Source organism: Schistocerca serialis, chromosome 5 (assembly GCF_023864345.2).
Source record: "Schistocerca serialis cubense isolate TAMUIC-IGC-003099 chromosome 5, iqSchSeri2.2, whole genome shotgun sequence".
Lineage (NCBI taxonomy): Eukaryota > Metazoa > Arthropoda > Insecta > Orthoptera > Acrididae > Schistocerca > Schistocerca serialis.
Window position 1 is genome coordinate 25,493,040 of NC_064642.1, and position 25,755 is coordinate 25,518,794.

The window sequence follows — 25,755 nt, forward strand, 5'->3', positions numbered from 1 at the left end:
TAGGAAAAGTAAAGGGACGAGAGAGGCAATTCTGACGTTACGGCTAATAATGGAAGCAAGGCTAAAGAAAAATCAAGACACTTTCATAGGATTTGTCGACCTGGAAAAAGCGTTCGACAATATAAAATGGTGCAAGCTGTTCGAGATTCTGAAAAAAGTAGGGGTAAGCTATAGGGAGAGACGGGTCATATACAATACGTACAACAACCAAAAGGGAATAATAAGAGTGGACGATCAAGAACGAAGTGCTCGTGTTAAGAAGGGTGTACATCGAGGAAGCAATGATGGAAATAAAAGAGAGGTTCAGGAGTGGAATTAAAATACAAGGTGAAAGGATATCAATGATACGATTCGCTGATGACATTGCTATCCTGAGTGAAAGTGAAGAAGAATTAAATGATCTGCTGAACGGAATGAACAGTCTAATGAGTACACAGTATGGTTTGAGAGTAAATCGGAGAAAGACGAAGGTAATGAGAAGTAGTAGAAATGAGAACAGCGAGAAACATAACATCAGGATTGATGGTCACGAAGTCAATGAAGTTAAGGAATTCTGCTACCTAGGGAGTAAAATAACCAATGACGGACGGAGCAAGGAGGACATCAAAAACAGACTCGGTATGGCAAAAAAGGCATTTCTGGCCAATAGAAGTCTACTAATATCAAATACCGGCCTTAATTTGAGGAAGAAATTTCTGAGGACGTACGTCTGGAGTACAGCATTGTATGGTAGTGAAACATGGACTGTGGGAAAACCGGAACAGAAGAGATGGTTCAAATGGCTCTGAGCACTATGGGACTCAACTGCTGAGGTCATTAGTCCCCTAGAACTTAGAACTAGTTAAACCTAACTAACCTAAGGACATCACAAACATCCATGCCCGAGGCAGGATTCGAACCTGCGACCGTAGCGGTCTTGCGGTTCCAGGCTGCAGCGCCTTTAACCGCACGGCCACTTCGGCCGGCAACAGAAGAGAATCGAAGCATTTGAGATGTGGTGCTATAGACGAATGTTGAAAATTAGGTGGACTGATAAGGTACGGAATGAGGAGGTTCTACGCAGAATCGGAGAGGAAAAGAACATGTGGAAAATACTGATAAGGAGAAGGGACAGGATGATAGGACATCTGCTAAGACATGTGGGAATGACTTCCATGGTACTAGAGGGAGCTGTAGAGGGCAAAAACTGTAGAGGAAGACAGAGATTGGAATACGTCAAGCAAATAATTGAGGACGTAGGTTGCAAGTGCTACTCTGAGGTGAAGAGATTAGCACAGGAAAGGAAATCGTGGCGGGTCGCATCAAACCAGTCAGTAGACTGATGACAAAAAAAAAATAAAGGAGTGAAGCCAGTGGATTCATGTTGTAATGAACTCATCATTACTTCAAGTTTTGGAATAAATTTGCCACAAGTTCTGTGATTCTGGTGACAGTTAGTCCTACATAGCCTTCCTAACTCTCTCATATAATATCCCACAGGATTACTGTATCAGCGCTAAGCTGAAATGTGTGTTACTTGTACTACCCTCTGTTACATACCTTCCAGCCATAATTTCGCAACAAAATGTGGATTTTTGTGAGACAGTACTGCTTCTGGTGTTCCTATTTCATTAAAGTACCCTAGTATTTTATTGAATACAGATTTAGCTGTAGCTTTTCTGCCAGGATAAAGTTTAACAAATTTCGAAAGAGTCTAAAATTACTAGTATATAGATGAAACTTCCAGTAATTTTTGGTAGGGGACCATACAGGTCTACAGACAGAAACTCCGAGTCATCTTCGGGTTTGAGGGTCTGCACAGCTCCTTTGTTAGTATCGTTTGTCACTTTAGCGCTTTGGCAAACATAACAAGATTTTAATCGTTCTGTAACCTTCTTCAATGTATTACTCCCAATTCTGACTACCCTCGCTATTTTCTCATGGCACTTTTTTGCTCCACAATGTCGATAAGCTAAACTGAAGTAATCAATTAGTTCTACATCAAATTTTGAGGGCCAACCAACTTGCCATTCTTCACTACTACTACTTCCTTTGCTAATGTACAGTACACTTTCTGCAAAATTTTGATATCTGTGGATAATCATCGCTTTCGAATTTGATCTTCACTGATTTTCACACCTTGTCTTCGTTTTGAAACCTTCTAATATTTTCATGTATAGTACGTGTTCTTTTACTACCATATACTTCTTCCAAATATAACAGTTTAAATGTCCCTTGCCCACCCGGTTAGCCGAGCGGTCTAACGCACTGCTTTCCGGGCGCGAAGACGTGCCGGTCCCCGGCACGAATCCGCCCGGCGGATCAGTGTCGAGGTCCGGTGTGCCGGCCAGTCTGTGGATGGTTTTTAAGCCGGTTTTGCACCTGCCTCGGCAAATGTGGGCTGGTTTCCCTTATTCCGCCTCAGTGTTAACGACTGCTGTGTATAATCTTTCCGGGTACGCGTACACCACAATTACTCTACCACCCAAACACTGGGGTTACACGCGTTTGGTGTGAAACGTTCCCGGGGGGGGGGGGGGGGGGGGGTCCACTGGGGGCCTCTCCGTCGCTTCTAGGTCCCCATTTGCATAAAATAAAATACAAAACAATGTCCCTTCGTCATTATTTTCCAGATTAGCTTGCCGTTTGGCACTCTGTGTCATATTGCTCTTCCAACTAAATTCGCTGTTCCGAACCCTCTGCCGCAATCTTCGTCAGATGTCTTCTGCTGGATGAGCAGCCAGTACACTTCTGAAGCGGTCCAAGCAGAGGTGTCGGACGTCGAGTTTTGGAAAAGTTTTAAGGTAAGTATGACGCTGTTTAACAACTCAGAAGATTTTACCATCAGCGACAATGCCCACAAAAGCAGAAAGGAGAGTAAATTCAGTGAAGGTTGAGATTCCAGTGTGAAAGAAGTTGATTAAAGTATTTCCTGCAATACGTAAATATAGCATTCTAACAGTATCAGAGTAATTTGATCTATCTGATATGCATTACCACAAATACTTTTCATCAAAAAAATTCAAGGGAATCGATGACACGACAGCAAACTAAACATAGAGAATAAATCGTAGAGTTGGTTTCTCCGCTGTTAGAACAACAAGCACTCTCGAAACCTTGCGCAGCTGGTGGTACGTAAGTGAAAGTCTGGGACCTGCCATAGAGGCTGTGAGTGCGCGGGGCGTTTCCTTGGAAACCGTATACTGTCGTGGAGAGTCGTTCGGAAACAAAAAGGGCGGGCAATGGAGGAAGAGCTAATAAAGAATGGAGAGGGAGAGGGTCCGAACGGGCCGCGGGGGGGGGGGGGGGGGGGTTGACAGTCAGGACAAAGAGGAGAAAAGCGCCGACTCGCGCCTACGCGCATTGAATGGCCAACCACACAAACACGGAGACGTGTCCCGTGGTGACGGACAAAGGGCCCTCCGAGGCCCTCTGAAGGACGCCTGTTGACTGTCCACTCGGGGGTGGGGGAATCGCGCGCAGCATACAGTAGGGCGGGCGGTGTGGCACTACGCCGGTGCATCAGGGCTGACGCTTCTTTACGTTTCTCCGGAATAACTCCACCGCTGGTGTCTTAGTTTGCAGCGTTCGTGGCAAAGGGGACGAAGAGTGACGCATTAGCTATGATGGGCAGACAACTTTGATTTATTGTTCATGGACGCCATACACGCTACGTCTCAAAAATACCACGAACTGAAAGGTGTAGGTCGAATTATTCTCCGAGAAGCGAACCATAAAAAATCTGTCTCTTAGCTGCTGATACACAGATTAAATTTTGTACAACTGCTGCATTAAAATTCATTTCATAATAAAGTTCTGAAGCTTTTCTTCCTTTACATTCCTTGTTATGGCCTTTTTACGTACGTAAGCAATACGACGAGGAAGCTCATTTCAAATACGTAGAATGTGACGTACCATTTGATCAAAATATGGAAACATAGAAAAAGCCTGAAACATACTTTCCGTATGAGGCAAAATATGGAGATCAAATAAGGAAAGGCATACAACTGAAATTTTATTAGGTCATGACAGTTCACACTTAAAATATGGAGCGGGAAGGTGGACGATGGCAAATAAAGATTTTCATCAAATAGAAGCATCAGGAATGACATTTCTAAGGTCTGTGAAAGGGCAGACAAAATCTGAATCGAAGTAGTAAGGGAAGAATTAGGGATCCAACCAATTACTCAAAAAGCAGTCCAGTACAAAGAAAAATGGAGGGAACGTACACTTCGTATGTCGCCAGAAAGACGTCCTAAAATTGCAATGGATTATAAAGAAGTGTGAAAGACTGAGGAAGAGGTTGTGCGACCGGAACAGGCCCTAGGCCAAAAGGCCTCACCGTGGAGTTACAGAATAGGAATAAAAAGAAGACTATAATTACAGAAAAAACGTGCCTAGAAGACTGGTTTTCAGCAGTTCTCAATGATAGTCTATCCTGTGCAAGTACCTACCAAACGATACGTTCAATTACTCAAGTTCTTCTGTAAAGCTTTCTCTCCAGCTTTTTCGGTGATTCATAATTATTGTCTCCATCTACCTATATAACCTTCAGCATTCTTCTGTAACATCATTTCTGAAAAGATTTTCTTTTCCTCTTCTCTTTCTTATCGCTCGCATGTTACTTCCATAAAAGGCCACATTTCAGACAAATGTTTTCAGTAAGGAATAATAAGGCTTAAATTTATAGAGTGCAGCAATCAGTCGTCGTTTTAGATTTTATTATGCAAATCCAGATTTCGGCTATTTTTTATTCTCAATGCATGTAAATCCCTGTTGTTCGGCGTCAGTCAGAGTTCTTTGAATCGAAGAACCGTGACATGCCCGAACAACAGGGACTTACATCCATTGTAAATAGCGCATTGATAATGGCTAGCTACTAGCCGAAATCTGGATTTGTACAGTAAAATCTCAAAAGTCGATTGATTGCTGCACATTTTTCTCTTTCTCAGACAAGCTTTCATTGAAATTTCCTTCTAACATTAGCCAATACAGCCTTCGTATGTTGGTACTGTGAATGGCTGAAAGGCACGTGGAACGACACCCGTTATATTTTCGGAAACCATGCTGCATTAGTGTATGGTATAATGATGAACGCCTCCTCCTGCATAAAATGTTTGGCAGGTAAAATAATTCCCCATTCGGATGTCCGGTGAGAGTGGTCGGAAAGAATTTGTCATAATAAAACGAAAGAAATAACATATAAACTTAATTAACAGTGGTGAACGATAACAATATTGGTTTTAATTATCTATTACGTGAGGTTCCGTAATTGTTTTACAATCAAAAAAATATGTCTTAGCAGTGAATGTCACTTTTCGCTACAAATGTCATATTAATAATTTCCGGTTCAATACCCTTCTCACACATCTACATACATCTTCAAAACGTCTGTTCTGAATAATTGTCAGCGACAATTAACGAAAGCTATATTTTTGAAAAATTTTTTGTTGTGTTGTTAAAGTACTCTTGTCCGTTGTGTACACATTGCAGAAGATGCCTCGGTAATGGTAAGATTGTGCTAAAAGATATTAAAGATCTGATACCCGCGTATACCACTATACCCTTTTTAAAAAAGTATGTCTTTAATAAGAGTTAAGAACAGTTAACAAGTTTTTGTCACGGTTTTGCTCCACACTCGGTGGAAACGGAAGCCTAATATGATCTCTCTGTTGTCCGCTTCTCTGTCTGTCCTATAGTTAAAAACTCTTTCGCAGGACTGGGTTGACGAATCAAGTTGAAATTTACGCCACATACTAAAGTCTACGGTCCCTTAGCGGTGTAAAAACTTCAACTTGTAAGTCAAAGCAATCAAAAGATATGGCCATTCATGTAAGAAGTTTTCATACTCGAAAAGACATCCATCAACGTCTATAGGGTACTTCCCTTTGGCGTAGAATCATGATCTTTGGCAAGAAGGTTTTCACAGTAAAAGTAAAGGGGAAAAATCCGAAAACACTTAATTTGTAATTATCTCACACGAAATAAAAATTTGGTCATTTGTTATCTATCTGTTCATCCATCTACTAAGACCTCTTTCACACAGCAATGGGCAGAGTTATCTAGTTGAGCTTTGTCTCACATACTAAGGTCTCTAGTCCCTTGGTAAGGTACTAAATGTAAGCTTATTAGTATGTACAGTCAAAAGAAACGGCTATTTAAGTCACGTATTTAGATACTCACAAACTCACTTATCAAGACCTGTAGGGTACCTCCTGTTGACATAGAATCATGAAATTTATCCAGCAGCAAAAGTAAAAGAAAAAGAATCCGTAAATGCTTAATTTGTAATTATGTCACACGAAAAAAAAATGTGTTAAATTCAGCCTAGTCGTCCAATATTTGGGCTGTCTAGGAAACCTGCTTTCTGGGATCTCTAGACAACATTCAAACAAATGGAATTAATGCGTTTTATTACAAAAGTAAAAGATTACAATACTTAACTTTATGATTACATAGAAGTGTCGCAATCAAAGGGCGACATGCAAAATAAGCAACGTTCTTAGGTGTAAACAATCCCAAGTCCATGTTACGTAGACAGTACAAGCAAGTGATCAGAGTTGACACTTCTATACAACTTGCTAGTCTTGAAGCTACTCTTCAACTGGGCTGCGACCAGTGGAGCGCGGCGGTTAGTCCTCTTCAGCTAGGGGCCGTTTCTGTCGCGTTGTCGTCCTGGAAGGGGGTCGGTCAGCGTGCGACTGGCTGACTTCTTCTCACATCTTTATTATAAACAGCTAGATAAAGTGGGGCACAAATGTAGTTGTACTTGATCCAAACGAACTTCCGCAGATAAAGATACTCTTTTAACGCGCAGGGTATGAAATAGTTTTTACGCGTTCCTCTATTTATGAGAACAAAAAAAAAAATCGTATCAGTGCGGAAATACCTAGTAAAACTATAATTTGTGCTGACGAATCAAGTGAACTTATTATGCTCTAAGGATAGGAGTAATTATTCAGAGGGAGATAAAGAAAACAGAAGGAAAAGCAAATGCCAGACTGAGATTCATGGAAATGTAACCCATCCAAGAAGGAAGAGGCACACAACGCGCTTGTTCGGCCGATTCTTGAGCATTGTTCATCAGAAGAGGTTGAGAAGATCCAACGGAGCGCGGCGCGTTTCGTCACGGGATCATCTAGTCGGTCCGAGAGCGTTACAGAGGTGCTCAAAAAACTCTAGTGGCAGATGTTACAAGAGAGGCGTTGTGCATCGAACGGAGGACTACTATTGATATTTCGGGAGCGCACTTTTCGGGAGACAGACAACAATTAGTTCCTCCCCCTGAAATGACAACGACAAGAAAATTCGAGAAATTGGAACCGATACTCAGGCTTACTGATAATCATTCTTCGCACGCGCCATTCGCGGGTGGGGCAGGGTAGGTGGGACCAGTTAGCTGTATCAGAGATACACTCCGGCAGCACGTCGCTAGGTCGCTTGCGGAGTACGATGCAGAGGTAGATTTTTCTAGTTTAGCACCGTCAAAAGAGGTATAAGAGAAATACAATTTTCTTACAAGCATTCTGTCATTCTCTTTAAACAACTCGAGAAACGTACTTTAGTTTTGTGACTGGAGGAGATCATTTGTCAGTGGATAAAATAAGACATTCGCCTCGAAAACAGAGAAAGGAAGGAAGAAAGGAAGGTTACTGCTTAACGTCCCGTCGATATCGAGGTCATTAGAGACGGAGCACAAGCTCCGATTGTTTCAAGGATGGGGAAGGAAATCGTCTGTGATCAAAGGAACCATCCCAGCATTTGCCTGTAGTGATTTAGGGAAATTATGGAAAGCCTAAATCTGGATGCCGAACACGCATTTAAACCGTCGTCTTCCCTAAAGTGAGTCCTGTGAGTTAACCACAGCACCACCCCAGTCGGTAAGAAAACAGAGATGAAACGCCTTCTGTATACAGAAATCTGTCCAGCACTCATTATGCGGAGACTTGGAATCTGTGGGTTAACATCCCCTCGTCACGAACTACAGAGTATTTCCGATGCACTGCGTAGGATAATCCCTGCGTTCTCTGGAAGACACACTATTTTTCCAGATTAGGTGCTTTACTTACCTGAGTACGTCGTAGGCACGGGCGTGTAATGTCCCGCTTCCTGTCTGGCAGATGATTTATAGCTAGGTATTAGCTTTTTCATTTACAGAGAAACGTTATTCAGTACTTAACCGGATGTCGAGGAAAGTAAGAAAATTACTCAGAAAGCAGCATCTCATGAATGCCGATGCGCAACTACAGCACTTAATGGTTTCATTGTACCAAAGCGCTTAACCCCTGGAATAATTCATGAAGGCGCGTATGAGCATCTAAGAGTGCACTGGGACTGCGTTCTCCTGCAGCCGAATAGTTTGAGGCCTTATTCAGTTCGAGCCAGCGTAAACGTTAACACTTCATGTTACTAATGTCACTCTTTTTGCCTCAGCTAACAGTTACACTGATAGCTTCGACGTCAAAGCCGTTTACCTTGATACGACGAACCTAGAAGATTTAACTATTGAACATTATAAGTTTTTAGGAGTTACCAGTGACACGTCTCAGAAAAAAATTAGCTTCTGGTATGTTTGTAGGCTTTCGTGGCTGGACTCATATTACATAAAATCCTCTGTTGTGTTTTGCCCCATATCGTGAATTGTTGAACCAATGTTTCGGTCACTATTGTAAGTAGCCTTCGTCAGCGTATGTAATTTCTCTGGGCGAATGAACTTTTGCTGCTATATATTGTTTTTACGTTTGCCTCTATACTTCCTAAAAAAAACGTAAATAAAATTCTCCGTACCACCGTCTGTCGGACGTGGAGAGAAAGGTAGTCGATATTCTTTATTGGTTATAATTTAAGGTCGAATTTTAGTGGCCCACATTGGTGAATCAGGAGGGAACTGCCTAAGATACATAAAGAAGCCTGTCCACTAAGGCTGCCAGTAAACGAGATTAATTCATGTACTCGTTTTCTAAATAAAACCGCCTTTTCTTGCTGCAACATATTTTATTTCTTCCAGGCGCGTTTCGCCTTTTACTTTAAGACGTCTTCAGTAGTTTTACTTTAACATATCTTCAGTGGAACGGGTATTCGCGTTTTTTTGCTGGCATCGGCGATTCCTCTTATCTGGTCACATGCTGGAGGTCTCACTATAACATCACTTACGAAACATAAGCACGTTTTCACGTTAAGAGCTTTTTTCTTCACAATTTTCGTGTACTTTGCGCTCGTTGCTGCGGAGCACTATTAGTTTTCTGTCACTACTTGTGAATATTTTACCGAAAACTGTGTATTAAATTCGTAACTCATGACCACGCAACCAAGCTTCAAATTCGTGTACATTCAGTCTAGCCAAACATCTGATAGAAAACCTGCTGGGAAATACGTTATGTAAGAAGGATACATCCTGCTCCCCCGTGTTTAGTTCTGACGTGACGTCAAAGTTCCTGTGGAAGAGATTGATGATTTTGCAAGAGCTAGTTGCCCCTGACACATGCGACATCGTACGTCACTAATTGCAATGGATCACTTCTTGCACCATTAGACGCGAATCTCTTCGTAGAAGCGTTTGAGGAATCGGCGCTTCATTTCATATCGCAGCTACCAAAATGCTGACCTATCTGAACAGACGATAGTCGTTTGACGTCATGGAAACCCATAACTCCGCACATTCTACTGGTTTCTCAACGCACGGCACTGAACCATACAGTTTACGGTGGAAACAGCAAAGAATGGAGTGCTGCCACCTCTCGATGAGGAAGTGTATGGGTCACCAGGTGGTGTAGTCGGGCACACAGTTTACATGAAACCCACCTACACAAACATATACTTCGAAACTATGTCCTGTTGCCAGTTACAGCAGAAAAAAGTCGGTTTCTCATACTCTGATATAAAAAATAAATTAAATGTATCTGGTCGTAAACTGAAAACTGTCATCCAATAGGAACAATTTTTTAAACAAAATCTTCTTGGTTTTCAACCTGCGCTGGTTGAATTTTCGAAGTTTCGAGAGCTGTCAGTGCCATCATCTTCAAGAGATAAAACTGCTCTCTGCTAAAAACGACCTTACATTCACGGAACAGAAGGGTAAGGCCTGAAAGTCGGAAGGATTTGTCATGGCGTCACGAAAGATCCCAAAGCATCGACGACTCCTTAGAGCTGTCATTTTGCGCTTATGGGTGCTGAAGTTTTTATTCCACTACTGCAATTTCGGCGTTGGCGTTGTCAAGCAAGCAGAAAACGTAAATGCTTTCTCAGGAAAGTATTTTGAACAATTAGTTCCAGAGTCCACTCGAAGCGTAAATGGTTGCGAAAGCATACTTGACCTCTTAGCAATAAATAATCCTGGACAAGTCGTGAGTATCGTGACGAATACAGGGATTAGCAAACACAAGGCAGTTGCTGCTAGGCTCAATACCGTAACACCTACAACCATCAAAAAGAAACACAAAATATATTCATTTAAAAAAGCTGATTAAAATGCTCTTAACGCCTTTTTAAGAGGCAGTCTTCACTCCTTCCGATCTGATCATGTGAGCTTAGAAAAGTTGTGGAATGATTTCAAAAAGATAGTATCGACACCATTTGAGAGATATACTATACCACATAAATTAATAAGTGATGGCACTGATCCCCCATGGTACACAAAACCGATCAGATCGCTGTTGCAGAAGCAGCGAAAAAATCATGCCAAATTTAAAAGAACGCAAAATCCCTAGTACTGGCAAAGTTTTGCAGAAGTTCGAAATATAAAGCGTACTTCAATGCGAGATGCTTTTGATAATTTCCCCAACGAAATTCTGTCTCGAAATCTGACAGAAAACACAAAGAGATTCTAGTCATACATAAAGTTCACCAGTGGCAAGATGCAATCAATGCTGGGCGATAACAACGGTGAAGTCACTGATGACAGTGCCACTAAAGTATGGTTGTTCAACACGGTTTTCCGAAACTCCTTCACCAAAGAAAACGAAGTAAATATTCCTCAATTCCAATCAAGAACAACGCCAAGAAGAGAAACATAGTAGCAGATATCCTCGGTGTAACCAAGCAGCTTAAATCACTTAATAAAGCCAAGGCCTCCGGTGCAGATTGTGTGCCAGCCAGGTTACTCTCAGAGTATGCTCATGCTACAGCTCCATATTTAGCAATTATATAGAATCGCTCGCTCGCAGAAAGATGCGTACCTAAAGACCGGAAAATTACTCAAGTCGCACCAATACCCAAAAAGGGAAGTAGAAGTAATTCGTTGAATTACAGGCCCATGTCACTAACGTTGATTTGCAGTAGGGTTTTGGAACATAAACTGTATTCGAACATTATGAATTAACTCGAAGAAAACGATTTGTTGACACATAGCATGGATTCAGGAAACGTCGTTCTTGTGAAACACAGCTAGCTCTTTATACTCATGAAGTAATGACTGCTATCAACAGGGGATGTCAAATTGACTCAATATTTTTAGATTTCCAGAAGGCTTTCGACACCGTTCCTCACAAGCGTCTTCTAACTAAACTGCATGCCTATGGACTATTGCCTCCGTTGTGCGATTGGATTCGTGATTTCCTGTCAGAGAGGTCAGAGTTCGTAGTAATAGACGGAAAGTCACCGAGTGAAACAGAAGTAACATCCGGCTACCCCAAAGGAAGTGATCTATATTAACGACATAACAATCTGAGTAGCCCTCTTAGAGTGTTTGCATATGATGCTGTCTTTCACCGTCTTGTAAAGTTATCAGATGACCAAAACGATTTGCAAAATGATTTAGATAAGATATCTGTATGTTGCGAAAAATGGAAATTTACCCTGAATAAAGAAAAGAGTAAAGTTATTCACATGACTATTAAAAGAAATCCGCCAAATTTCGATTACTCGGTAAGTCACACAAATCTGAAGGCTGTAAATTCAACTAAACACTTAGGGATTACGATTACAAATAACCTAAATTGGAAAGAACACATAGATAATGTTGTGGGTAGAGCAAACCATAGACTGCGATTGATTGGCAGAACACTTAGAAGGTGCAACTGGTCTGCTAAAGAGACTGCTTACATCACGATTGTCCGCCATATTCTGGAGTATTGCTGTGCGGTGTGGGATCCGCATCAGGTGGGACTGACGGATGATATCGAGAAAACAAAAAGAAGGGCAGCTCGTCTTGTATTATCGCGAAATAGGGGAGATAGTGCCACAGACGTGATACGTGAATTGGGATGGCAACCATTAAAACAAAGGCGTTTTTCGTTGCGACTGGACGTTCTCATGAAATTTCAATCACTAGTTTCATCCTCCGATTGCGAAAACATTATGTTGGAACCCACCTATTTAGGGAGAAATGATCATCACGATAAAATAAGAGAAATCAGGGCTCGTACAGAAAAATTTAAGTGCTCGTTTTTCCCGCGCGCCGTTCGAGAGTGAAACGGTAAAGAGACAATTTGAAGGTGGTTCATTGAACACTCTTCCTGGCATTTAATTGTGAATAGCAGAGTAATCATGTCGATGTAGATGTGTAGATGTAGATACGACTCTGACAGGTGGCACGTAAGTAAGCGTCCTGTCTGATCAGCTGCAGCAATTCGTGTCCACTGTGCATTCCGACGGACTCGGGCAATTCCAGCAGGACAATGCGACACCTCAAAAGTCCAGAACTGCTAGAGAGTGGCTCCAGGAACTCTCTTCTGTGTTTAAACATTTTCGCTGGCCACTAAACTCCCCGTGCTCGCCGGGACCCTACACGATATCAGGCAGGTGTAACATTTTCTGTGGCTCTTCAGTATAGAATATTTTTGAAAAACACAAAAACGTTGGTATTCCGGCCCAACAGCTTTGATTTCAAAGGCTCGCCAGAAGAGATGGACATTCTGGTTTCTCATCAATGAGCGCGTGCGACGCTAGTGGCGCCACAAAACGATGGGACGATTCTCTCACGAGGATGCGCAGATACCTGCAGGGGTAGCCAGACCGGCCACCGCAGCTGCTTCGCGCGCACGTGCATCCCATCCACTGTCACTGATTTACTGACAGAGACCTCCGAATGAATACTATTACGACTGATACTGATGCCGTTGGTGACAGTTTGTTCAGAACACTCGTATGGAGGACGACATTGCTGGTTATGATGACTCGTGTGCTGCTGTTTGCGCTGCAACTTACTGTGTAACACGATTGCGCAGTTATGTGTAGGCAAGTAACTATACAAAAAATAAGCAAAAACTACATCTGTATTAACTAGGAATGGAAGGTGTGCTTACTATGCATGATGCTGTAGTATACAGAGAAGTTGCAGCATTAGAAAATTGTAGCGAAATGCAGGAAGATCTGCAGCGGATAGGCACTTGGTTCAGGGAGTGGCAACTGTCCCTTAACATAGACAAATGTAATGTATTGCGAATACATAGAAAGAAGGATCCTTTATTGTATGATTATATGATAGCGGAACAAACACTGGTAGCAGTTACTTCTGTAAAATATCTGGGAGTATGGGTGCGGAACGATTTGAAGTGGAATGATCATATAAAATTAATTGTTGGTAAGGCGGGTACCAGGTTGAGATTCATTGGGAGAGTGCTTAGAAAATATAGTCCATCAACAAAGGAGGTGGCTTACAAAACACTCGTTCGACCTATACTTGAGTATTGCTCATCAGTGTGGGATCCGTACCAGATCGGTTTGACAGAGGAGGTAGAGAAGATCCAAAGAAGAGCGGCGCGTTTCGTCACAGGGTTATTTGGTAACCGTGATAGCGTTACGGAGATGTTTAATAAACTCAAGTGGCAGACTCTGCAAGAGAGGCGCTCTGCATCGCGGTGTAGCTTGCTCGCCAGGTTTGGAGAGGGTGCGTTTCTGGATGAGGTATCGAATATATTGCTTCCCCCTACTTACACCTCCCGAGGAGATCACGAATGTAAAATTAGAGAGATTAGAGCGCGCACGGAGGCTTTCAGACAGTCGTTCTTCCCGCGAACCATACGCGACTGGAACAGGAAAGGGAGGTAATGACAGTGGCACGTAAAGTGCCCTCCGCCACACACCGTTGGGTGGCTTGCGGAGTATAAATGTAGATGTAGATGTAGATACCCGATGATGTCCACAACTGATTGCCTTGGACTTTGTGCGATGCAGTTTTAAACGCACCCATGAACTTCGCAGCGTATCTTTCACTGACAGAAACTGTGAAGAAAAACGAATTTTACAGTACACCGAGATCATGTTGTTGCTAAACTTCAGAGGATACCATGGTAAAAGTTCTGTCACTTTACACTTCAGTCATCTTCTCGTTATTGCTTTCTGCTTTAATACGTTAAGGAAAGACGATTATCCTACAATGTGACAATAATACAAGATCGTCTATGTAGATGACTTTTCAACTATTAATGGAAGAAACGTTAGTGTTTAGCGAGCAGTCGAGGACTATGTCATTGGAAACTGGGCACCAGCGAGCAGTGAACGAAAGTGAAGAAGGAAACTGGCTATTTCCTTTTCAGAATAACCATTCCGCAGTTCGTGTTGGTCGATTTAGGGAAACGTAATGCCAGGTAGTCGGATGAGGATTTGAATATCTCTCCTCCAGATTGATTCCAGTGTCCGCAACGCTGTCCGAATCGCTCCATGACATTCATTTGAGTGTACTAAAACCTCAAGACTATTTTACGTGAGGACTTAACTTCTTGAGGTCACTCTTCAGCAGCTCGTCGAAATTAAAAGGAGTATGAAGTTTACTGAAAAATTTAGTTTTTCCACCTAAATTATTACAACTACTAACGTATCATACAAGGATTACAAAAAATGAACAGTTTTTTTTTTTTACGTTACAGATGTCACAACCACCTATCTACATTCAACTGAGAGTAGCACAGTTCCGATAATATCAACCAAGACATTTGTAACTGGTAAATTTGTAGCTAATACTGATTTCTCTGTAACTGTCTTCCACACTTTCTGCCCAGTGATTGCGCTACGACTTGAGCAATGGCCGATGCTGTTAGCAAGGAGACCTTGCCAACCTCTCCTCGCCGATTTGATTTCAACATATGTAAACAGAAAGACGCAGGTCTCAACCGTTTTCGAGAGAATCAAGTTTGAAAATTTTAGGCGTGCTTATATACTTCGTACGATCGCTGGTATTCAGATTAAACAGCCGCGCGAGAAAGTGCTCAGTTGGAAGCGCAAAGTCTGTGGGTCGAAATTTGCTGCCGGTACTCTTTTTCTTTTTCAGTTCCAGGTGATTCTAGTAACAGATATGCAGGATACGCCACGAAATTGCGTGATGACCGGGAACCGTTTTTGAATGCAAACACGGTTTGTTTTTTTATAGGCGCAATGAAAAAACCATGCACATACAAAAATTCAGCATTCATTATTAGTGTTTTACGTCTCAATGGTTTTTGTTTTCCATGTTCCTATGATCAGTATCACGCTGATTCGTGCAGTGCGCCACATTTTATACATTATACTTGTCACAACTATAGACATAATACGAGTAATATAAATAAAATGATTATACTGACTGGATTGAAAGTTCAAGTTTATCGGTTTTTTGTTTCCAGTCTTCTTAAGACTTATTTTTTCTCTATTTTTCAGGATAAAGTATACGAAAATAATGAGCGAATCATTAAATATTGATAATTTCCACAGTCACTAATAAATACGTTCTTAGAATTATGAGGGAATAAAGAAAACAGAATTGCTGGCAAGAAGATTCTGTCCAAAGCACTCGCGATTTTGATATATTAAGCGCTTACTCCATCGGCTGCGAACTCCTTGAGTACTAGCGACCATTCAAAGAATGTAAGCACGCGCAAAATTTTCGGACTCGATTTTTTGAAAACAGTTGGGAATTGCGTGTTCCTGTATACACATGTTGAAGTCCTAGTCGTGCCCTATATATCCTGTTCGACATCCGCATATACGTGATTACTCTGCTCTTCACAATAAAGTGCCTGGCAGAGGGTTCAGTGAACCACCTCCAAGTTGTCTCTCTACCGTTCCACTTTCGAAAGGCGCGCAGTAAAACGGGCACTCAAATTTTTCTGTGCGGGCCCTGCTTTCTCTTATTTTATCGTGATGATCATTTCTCCCTACGTAGGTGGATACCAACAGAATGTTTTCGCAATTGGAGGAGAAAACTAGTTCTGAAATTTCATGAGAAGATCTTGTCGCAACGAAAAACGCCTTTGTTTTAATGACTGCCACTGCAATTCACGTATAATGTCTGTGGCACACTATCTCTTCTATTCTGCGATAATACAAAACGAGCTGCCCTTCTTTGAACTTTTTCGATGTCGTCCGTCAGTCACTCTACGCCCAGCAATACTCCATAATAGGGCGGACAAGTGTGGTGTAAGCAGTCTCTTTAGTAGACCTGTTCCACCTTTTACGTGTTCTGCCAATGAATAGCAGTCTTTGATTTGCTTTCACCACAACGTTGTCTATGTGATCGCTCCAATTTAGGTTATTTGTAATTGTAATCCCTAAGTATTTAATTGAATTTACAGCCTTCAGATTTGAGTGACTTGTCGCGTAATCGAAATTAAGCGGATTTCTTTTAGTACTCATGTGAATAACTTCACTCTTTTATTTATTCAGGGTCAATTGCCACTTTTCGCACCATACAGATATCTTAACTAAATCATTTTGCAATTCATTTTGGCCATTTGATTACTTTACAAGACTGTAAATGACAGCATCATATGCAAAAAATCTATGAGGGCTACTCCGATTATCTGCTATCTCGTTAATGTAGATAAAATCCTTTGGGATCGGCGGATATTACTTCTGTTTTACTCGATGACTTTCCGTCTATTACTACGAACTCTCACCTTTCTGACAGGAAATAACGAATCCAAGTCGACTGAGGCGATATTCCATAGGAACGCAGTTTGATTAGAAGATGCTTGTGAGGAACGGTGTCGAAAGCCTTCTGGAAATCTAAAAATAGGGAATCAATTTGTCATCCCCTGTCGATAGCACTCTTTGTTTCATGAGTATAAAGAGCTAGTTGTGTTTGGCAAGAACGATATTTTATGAATCCGTGCTATGTGTCAACAAATCGTTTTCTTCGAGGTAATTCATAATGTTCGAACACAGTATATGTTCCAAAACCCTACTGCAAATCGTCGTTCTTGTCACGGTCCGCGCGACTACCCCCGTCGGAGGTTCGAGTCCTGTCTCGCGCATGGGTGTGTGTGTTGTCCGTTAGTTTAAATTAGGTTTAGTGCAAGCTTAAGGACCGATGACCCAAGCAGTTTGGTCCCGTAAGACCTTACCACAAAACAAACAAACTCGACGTTCTTAAGACTAATCATGAAGACTAATCAGTCGGTGAGGGGAACCAGAATGAAATTTTCACTCTGCAGCGGAGTGTGCTCTGATTTTGAAATTTCCTGGCAGATTAAAACTGTGTGCCTGACCGAGACTCGAACTCGAGACTTTTGCCCTTCGCGAGCAAGTGCATTACCAACTGAGCTACCGAAGCACGACTCCCGGGCCGTCCTCACAATTTTACTTCCGCCAGTACCTCGTCTCCTACCTTCCAAACTACACAGAAGTTCTCCTGCGAAACTTCCAGGAAGTTCTGTGAAGTTTGGAAGGTTGGAGACGAGGTACTGGCGGAAGTAAAATTGTGAGGACGGCTTGTGAGTCGTGCTTCGGTAGCTCATTTGGTAGAGTACCTACCCGCGAAAGGCAAAGGTCCCGAGTTCGAGTCTCGGTCCGGCACTCGGTGAGGGGAAGTTGGCGCGGTCGACTTGTAAGCAGCAGCTTACTCGCCTGTCGCACGCCACAACATTGACTCACCGCACGTGAGTGCCGCACGGTAGTGCGTTCGTCACAGAGTGACGTCATTGAACAGCGCCCCCGCGGTGGCGCAAGGGCACGGCCTCCACGCCAGCCGCCCACGGGCTGCCTTCTACGAGTCGCCGCCTTGGGAGGGGCGCCGTTCAGGCCTCCTTGCAAGCAGCGAACTGCCTTACAACGTAGACGGTTGGCAGCCGCCATACCTGCACCGTAACACGCCTCAGCAGCCTCTGAAGCCTTGCTGATGACATCACTGCTGGTACGCCCCTGGCAAGCCCCTTTGTCTCTCGTCGAAATCGACCAAAACACATCTCGACTGTCTCTGCGTTTAGGACGACATTGGTACACATGTAAGTGGCTGAGAAACACACACGTGCATCTGTAATTATTTAAAGTAACTTACGTCTAAAACACAAAGCAATAACGTCCTGATTAGATTCGTTGTGCAATGAAGCATTTACGTCATCATGTAGCGTGGTGTGCGTACTGTAAGACCTTCCTCTCACACATAGCTTTTTATTACGGCGGGAGGATCCTCCGTTTTGTGATGCTTGTGGTACGCACATCTCTGTCCGGCACATTTTAACAGACTGCATTTTATACCGTGATGCAAGGGCAGAAGCACAAGTTGATGGGGATCTGCCTTCTGTTTTAGCTAACGACGAGACGAGTGTGTCTAGGGTTTTTAAGTTTTGTGATGTGTCTGGACTCTGGCCTAAACTTTTAGGCTGGAGGTTTTAGTGTATTGCAGAGTGGCTGCCTGCTCCCCTTTTTTCCTTGTGGTCAGCCAGCCACTTCCATCTGCTACATTGTTTTAGCTCCCTCTATCATTTTCTTCCTGTGTTGTCCATGTTTTACTGCTGACACCCTGCTTCATCCCACGCTTCGGTGTGGGTGAGCACATATTTTTCAACGATTATTATCCGTGTTTTATGTTTCGTTTTATATTCCTGTTCTGGGAATTTTCTTGACACCCGTCTCCCTCTGTTACTGAACGGGCGCTGAAGACCTTGCTGTCGTGCGCCCAAAACCCCTCTACTACTACTACTACTACTACTACTGTCACACCTTCACTACACACGCCATCAGATTATTTGACCTGTCGCACTAACGAAGTAGGCGAGTGTCAGCAATATGTCTCGTGGTCTTATCAAATGGTTCAAATGGCTCTGAGCACTATGGGACTTAACTTCTGAGGTCATCAGTCCCCTAGAACTTAGAACGACTTAAACCTAACTAACCTAAGGACATCACACACACCCATGCCCGAGGCAGGATTCGCACCCGCGACCATAGCGGTCGCGCGGTTCCAGACTGTAGTGCCTAGAACGTGGTCTTATCGTGGCGTGTTTATCTTCTGCCGTTAGGTCAGACGATAGAAATGCCACTGGCACGCTTAGAGTAGCAGATTGACGGTAACCAACTTTAAACAGAACTTGATTAATTTTCACACACATTTATTAAAATAATAACAAGCATGAAAATTACTTAACTTGGTTCTGGATACTATTTACAATTGACAATCTGAAGTTCCTTTGGCATTGGTACGTTAATCTTATTCTCACATATATCTCTGATACTTGACCAAAGTGTCTATACATTTATCTTCATGGCGATGTACAGGAATATGGTAATCTTATTAGGCGCAGATTGAAACTTGACTATAGACAGGTACAGACAAATGTAGAACTCGTACAGACTGGTACAGACAAATGCAGACTGGTACAGACTCGTGCAGACAAATGGAGACTGACTAATCGAAGGTCTGTACACTCGTTATAATACCGCGCGAGTTCATGTATCACAACACGAGTGTGATCCGCGAGGAGAAAAGGTCCGACGTTACCAGCAATCTCACTGGCTGCGTTACATATTAATACGCGGATCGGCGGAAGCAGAATTTGGTCCGTCTCTATGGCAGCCCCATCTCGTAGTGCGGAGACGGACGAGCGCTGCGCCTGCGCTGTTGTGCTTAGCGGGGCGCGCTCTAGTGGGAAAGTTGTGTACGCGCTGACTACGCGGAACTATGTACACAACATGTAGGGAAGCAGCCTGCTCACGCCATGTAGAATTCATATGCTTTCCATTGTGTGCCAGCCTAGTCCGCTGTAGCTAGCTATGACGTCACGAATGTTGCGCAATACCTTAAAAATAAATAATCTGAAAAGTTAGTAGCATATCACGAGTGATGCTAAAATAATAATGTGTTAAGTTTCACATTGCTAACTTAAACAGCTTTGAAATTTGTACGTTTTACATAAAGATCATCGGCGTAACAGGAAGGAGCTAGAAACTTCAAAATTTATATTCGGATTCCTTTTTCATTGTAATTTAATGGAAACAGCATGCTCGATCCCAAAAAGTAATATTTTGGTTGAAATTCATGATTTTCTGTTTTTGTGTCCTAAAAGTGCAAAAGCAAGATAGATTAAGTAAGTGATTAGACAAAGCTAGGATGTTTAGATTTAGGCAGAATGGAGATACGCTATAATAACAAAGATCTGAGAAGTTTCAAAAAGGTAGTTATAAAACTATAGCTGTAGCGTCTCTCCAAAGGGCAAGTTCAGAGCTCATCTATTGCGTGCAGTACAACTAAAATAATTCTCTCGCCAAAAGTATTTAACCTAGCCACATTAGAATTTTATTATAGATACTTACCTGTGTGCTGATTGCAAAATTAAATCGAGAGCTTCACCTGCCTTCAGCGAATAAAGCAATTAATTATTTAGTAACTTGAAGTGGTGCTCTACTAGTCCAGCAACTAGTCAGGAAGGCAAATGTTGTCGGCTGCACCTTCGGCGGTCCGCACCGCGGCTGCATAAATAAGGCCCCAGTTCTCTTCTAGATTCGTATCAGCGCGCAGTCCGTGTTGGAAGCCGCGTCGCGTTTGTGCAGTTGCAAGGAACAGCCTTGGATGCCGTATTATGTAACTCGATATGCACGTAACAATGAGTTCGCATAGGGGTAAAGAGTTGATAGCGGAACGACTCCAGTGATTTAGTCTCAGTTTGCGTATGTCGTATTTTCACGTGTCGCCGCACGACAGACTTTCTACCATTACTAGTGTGGCGTTTTGATGAGTATTAACATCAAATTTTGGCGAGCATTCACTCTGAACATTTACATCGATAACGATTATTGAACTGTTTCGTTATCTAGCGATAATAGGATCCGTGCAATAGACTCTGAACAACTCTGATAGTACAGTAGCTGATATGGGTAATCATTTGTCTGGAATTTTACACTTTATGGTTTTCAGAATATAGTGAAAATTGTTGTAGTTAACTGCATTTTTTTATGAATTTCAGACATCATCCTAAATCCTCAGAATAATAAACTTCAGTAATCAATAACTGCAATTCTCCATTTGAGTGGGCACAGTGAACTCTAATTACAGGCATCACTTTTTTGCTAATCAATTTCTGGTTGCCAACATTGTAGTTAGAGGGCCTGTGTAGAGAACGGCAACAATCAGAGGATGTCATTTTACACTTACCGCTCCAGAACTTCTTGTTGCTCTACTCCTGTGACAGAAAATGACGTTCTTTCAACCGTTCATACAGGCTGTAGTCCGATACTCCAAATACTTAAAATCTCCTTTGTGTCATGATCTCTGAGGGCGAATAATGAGTAAGTGCTAAACTGCTAGCAAATAAAAAAAAATGGAAGTGCAAGATCTCACACGTTTTGAGTATTAGTTCTTTCTTGACACTATGTTATAAATGTTTTCTCATATCGATAAGATTTGACAGATCAAGCAGATACATAGTTTTGAAGCACATTTTACGAGTCATATTCTGTAACTCAAATGGAGAGAGTACAACAGAGCACTAAAAAAGAGGAAGCTTATCTCGTCGATAATACTACACACACACGGAATTGGCATATTCGCATGAACACAGTAAATTCGAATATTTATTACGCCATTTTTACGAAGATCTATATTTATGGAAATTTAAGGTACTGAATTTGAAATGATTCTCTGAATATCATGACTAAATCTGAAATACGGTACTGATTCACTTTTTCCTGAAGTTTCCTTACCGCACCTAACTTTATTTATGATATGATGATCCTCTGTCAGCATTCATGATATTATTTTTATCCTTAATGGACATAAAACACATAAAACTGCGTGACTCAAGTATATAAGCCTTTCGCTATTACTGCCACATGCGCAACACGGCAGCTCTTTGGATCATAAGCAAAAGTCGAATAGACCGGTAGTTGCGGAGGTTTTCCTTAAAGACAAGTCGATTCGTCTCTTACATGTACGCGTATGTTAAACGTTGTAGTGTTCTCACATCGTCCTTAAATCACTGAGCATGTAATAAACAATTTCTGTTGGCAAATATGATGTGTTGAAATATCCAGTTAGCAAAATGAGGGTAAATAGAAATTAGTGAGCGATGTTACCAAATCCAGGAATGAATTAACGTGGTCTTCACATGTGGAAAACATTACTGGGTATCCCCCAGCAACATAGCGAAAATGTGATATTTGTGGTGCTCAAATCTTGTGATTTTTCCTCCTCGCCTATCCAAGTGAAGTTTCCTTTCGAGAGATCACAAAAAGAGATTTCCATGGTGCATGTCTGTCCTAAGAAAGTTGTTTTCCTTTAAGCTGGACATTTTAAAGAAGTTCAGCATGTTTGCGGCACCGTAGGAGTCCATGGTCGACATACAATAGCAAAAGGAGGAGAAAAGAGACGAGATGTAGATGTCACACAAATTAATATAGAAGGAAATGTTTTAACATCTGAAACACTACCACTGAGGAACCATGACACAGAACAGCAAAAGGAGGAGAAAATATACGGGATGTTGGTGTAACACAAATTAATGTAGAAGGAAATGTTGCAGCTTCTGATACACTACCACCAAGGAACCATGACACAGGTTCACAACTCTCGAAAGAAAGGAAAGCACTACCGTTCTGACCACAGACGAACCAATCGAGGCCGACCGAACGTGTGGTGTCAACACACCGTTCTCCCGGCCGCTGTCGGCAATGAAATACACCTGGCTGAGCTCGGAATAGAACCCAGGTCCTCCGAAAATCATTCACCCGCACTGACCGCTCAGTTGTGGAGGCGGACAGTTAAGGTTTTGGTTGGAAATAAATAGTTAGGTAAAAACCGCTCACTTCAAACGGCTGCTGAAAGATATACACAACTGCATTCAGCCGAGACGCATAAAAGGAGAAACACACTTGACGGAACGGGACGATGAGTCAAAAAATTCCACAGTGCGTTACAAATGGCGACATTCGCACAAACCGCGAACTGAGTGAAACAGTACGGGACGAAACTGGAAGTCAGGTTCAATGTTTCTCGGGAAGAAAGATTTGAGTTTGATGTCTGTAGATGTCGTTGTCTGCTAACAATGAGAAGTTAAACTAGTTATGCCGTGTTCACTCAAGTCATGTACTTTTGCTACTTCCTAATCTTTATTTAATTATTTTGTTTTGTTTGCGTGGCGCATTGTAAATATTCCATGACGGCTAGGATATTTTTTTCTATTGAGTGCTCTTCTACAGGTGATGCTAGCTGTCTGAAAGTGAAGAATAATTCAGGTTTTACAGTAACTGGCGATAGGAAGAAGTGTACCCAGTGTATAAAAAATATAAATTATTTAAGTAATTTTAATTAAATAGGCTTCTTTAGTAGTAATTGTAAATGTCGTGTGACTAGGGCCTCCCGTCGGGTAGACCGTTCGCCGGGTGCAATTCTTTCTATTTGACGCCACTTCGGCGACTTGCGCTTCGATGGGGATGAAATGATGATGATTAGAACAACACAACACCCAGTCCCTGAACGGAGAAGATCGCCGACGCAGCCCGGAATCGAACCCGGGCCGATTGACATTCTGTCACGCTGACCACTCAGCTACCGGGGGCGGACTTTTTAATAGTGAATGTTAGACCTATCGAAGAAGAAAAATAGTTGTTTCTGACGATATTTGGTGCTTTGGACAAAAAACACACGAGGTAAGGTAAGCAGGCTGATAAATATTGTTTGGTGTGTTTGTAGATATTTGCTCTAGCAAGTGAATGTCAATGTTTAGAAATTTTTGGACGACACTTTTGCTCTTGTTTCAGTTCTCATCAGTTTAGTAGAAGAAGTTTATGAAGAAAGTCTGTTACGAAGCGTACTTTGCCCATTAATAAACTACGACATCGCTAATTGCTTTAATTAATATAGTAGACGCTCTGAGCACTAAGGGACTTAACTTCTATGGTCATCAGTGCCCTAGAACTTAGAACGACTTAAACCTAACTAACCTAAGTACATCACACAACACCCAGTCATCACGAGGCAGAGATAATCCCTGACGCCGCCGGGAATCGAACCCGGGAACCCGGGCGTGGGAAGCGAGAACGCTACCGCACGACCACGAGCTACGGACACGATAGTAGAGGGAATAGGCAAATTAATTTCAACACCTGTACTTACTTGGGAATGATTTATTAATAAGGGGTTGCAATACTCCCATTTGCCCGTAATAGAGCAGCGTTTCTTCTTGGAACACTGGCATATAATGACTGTATAATCTCCAGTGGAATGTTATGCCACTTTTCGATCAGAACCTCATCTGACTCCTATAGTGACGAGGGAGGCGGAAATCCACTCCGGAGTCTGGGCTCCAATACCGCTCACAAACGTTCAGTAATGTTCAAGTCTGGAGACTGCGCTAGCCAGGGAAGACGCTGGAGGTGCGTGCACCTCATACCACGATTGTACTGTGCTGGCTGTGTGAATGGGTGAATTATCGTCCTGAAGTATGGCATCATTGTTGGGGAACGACATTTGAATCATGGGGTGCACCTGATCGCCTAAAATCTTCTCATAATCGTTGGCTGTTACACGGGATCTGAGAGTATTTATGGGGCCAGCACAATACCAATATATGGCTTCCCACACCATCACACTCCCATCTCCGTACTTAACTGTTGGAATCAAGAAATTGGCATTGCATGCTTCTTTTGGCGTTCTCCAGACGTAAACACGGCCCGATGTTGGAAATAACGAACAGGTTGACTGGTCGGACCATATGACGTGTTTCCATTGATCAGTCGTCCAGGATTTGTGCTGCTGACACCATGTTTTACGCATCGTTCCGTTGGTTGTCGTTACTGATGGTTTCGGTATAGCAGCTCGTCCGTCAATATTCGCTTTAGGGAATTGTCGGCGGAGAGTGTCGATAGATACGAAGATGGCTATTGAGGTCTGCAGTCACTTTAGTGGGCGTAGTTTGTATCGTTTTGGCACAATTCGTGTTAGCGTACCACGTCTCTGTCATTTAGTTTTGATTTGCGCCCGCAATTACGTTTACATGATGATGTCGTTCCATGTTTTGTGTAGGGTGTCATGACTGTTGACACTGTTGCTCTTGAAACATTAAATAAGTTGGCTGTCTTGGTTACTGATGCTCCAGCTATTTGGGCCACCACAACCTCCTGTCTTTGGAGCTCTCGTAGGTTTTTGCCCGTCGACCTCGGCCTCTGAATGCAAATACGAAGTGTACACTACTCGTAAACAACCTGCACTGACGCCTAGTCCGTACTGAACATGCACAGTCCAGCGCGGGACGTCATTCATCTGCGTTGTTGACCGCCAAACACAACCATCCCATTACTACCACTGCTCACATTATTTTGTCTATCCCCTGTGTATTCCGACAGCAAGACTTCCTGTAACGCGGATGGAACCTCATAAACACACTTTCACCGTTCGCTGCTGGGCTAAGCGAACTGACGTCGTGTCGACGTTGCAACTCACGTGGAGACTCCACCATCTGACGGTGTCGCCGCCTGCTGTTCCGTGGACGCCTAGAATGAACCGGCTTTATAGGCCGATTCACACAGATCAGTCACGTGACAGCGCTGAGACCGTCCCGTTATACCGCCGACGTGTGTGAAGGAATTGTTGTAGGAGTTAAAGCGCTGTGTCCACACGCGAACTTGGCGTGACCATGACAGGGCAAATCGAGC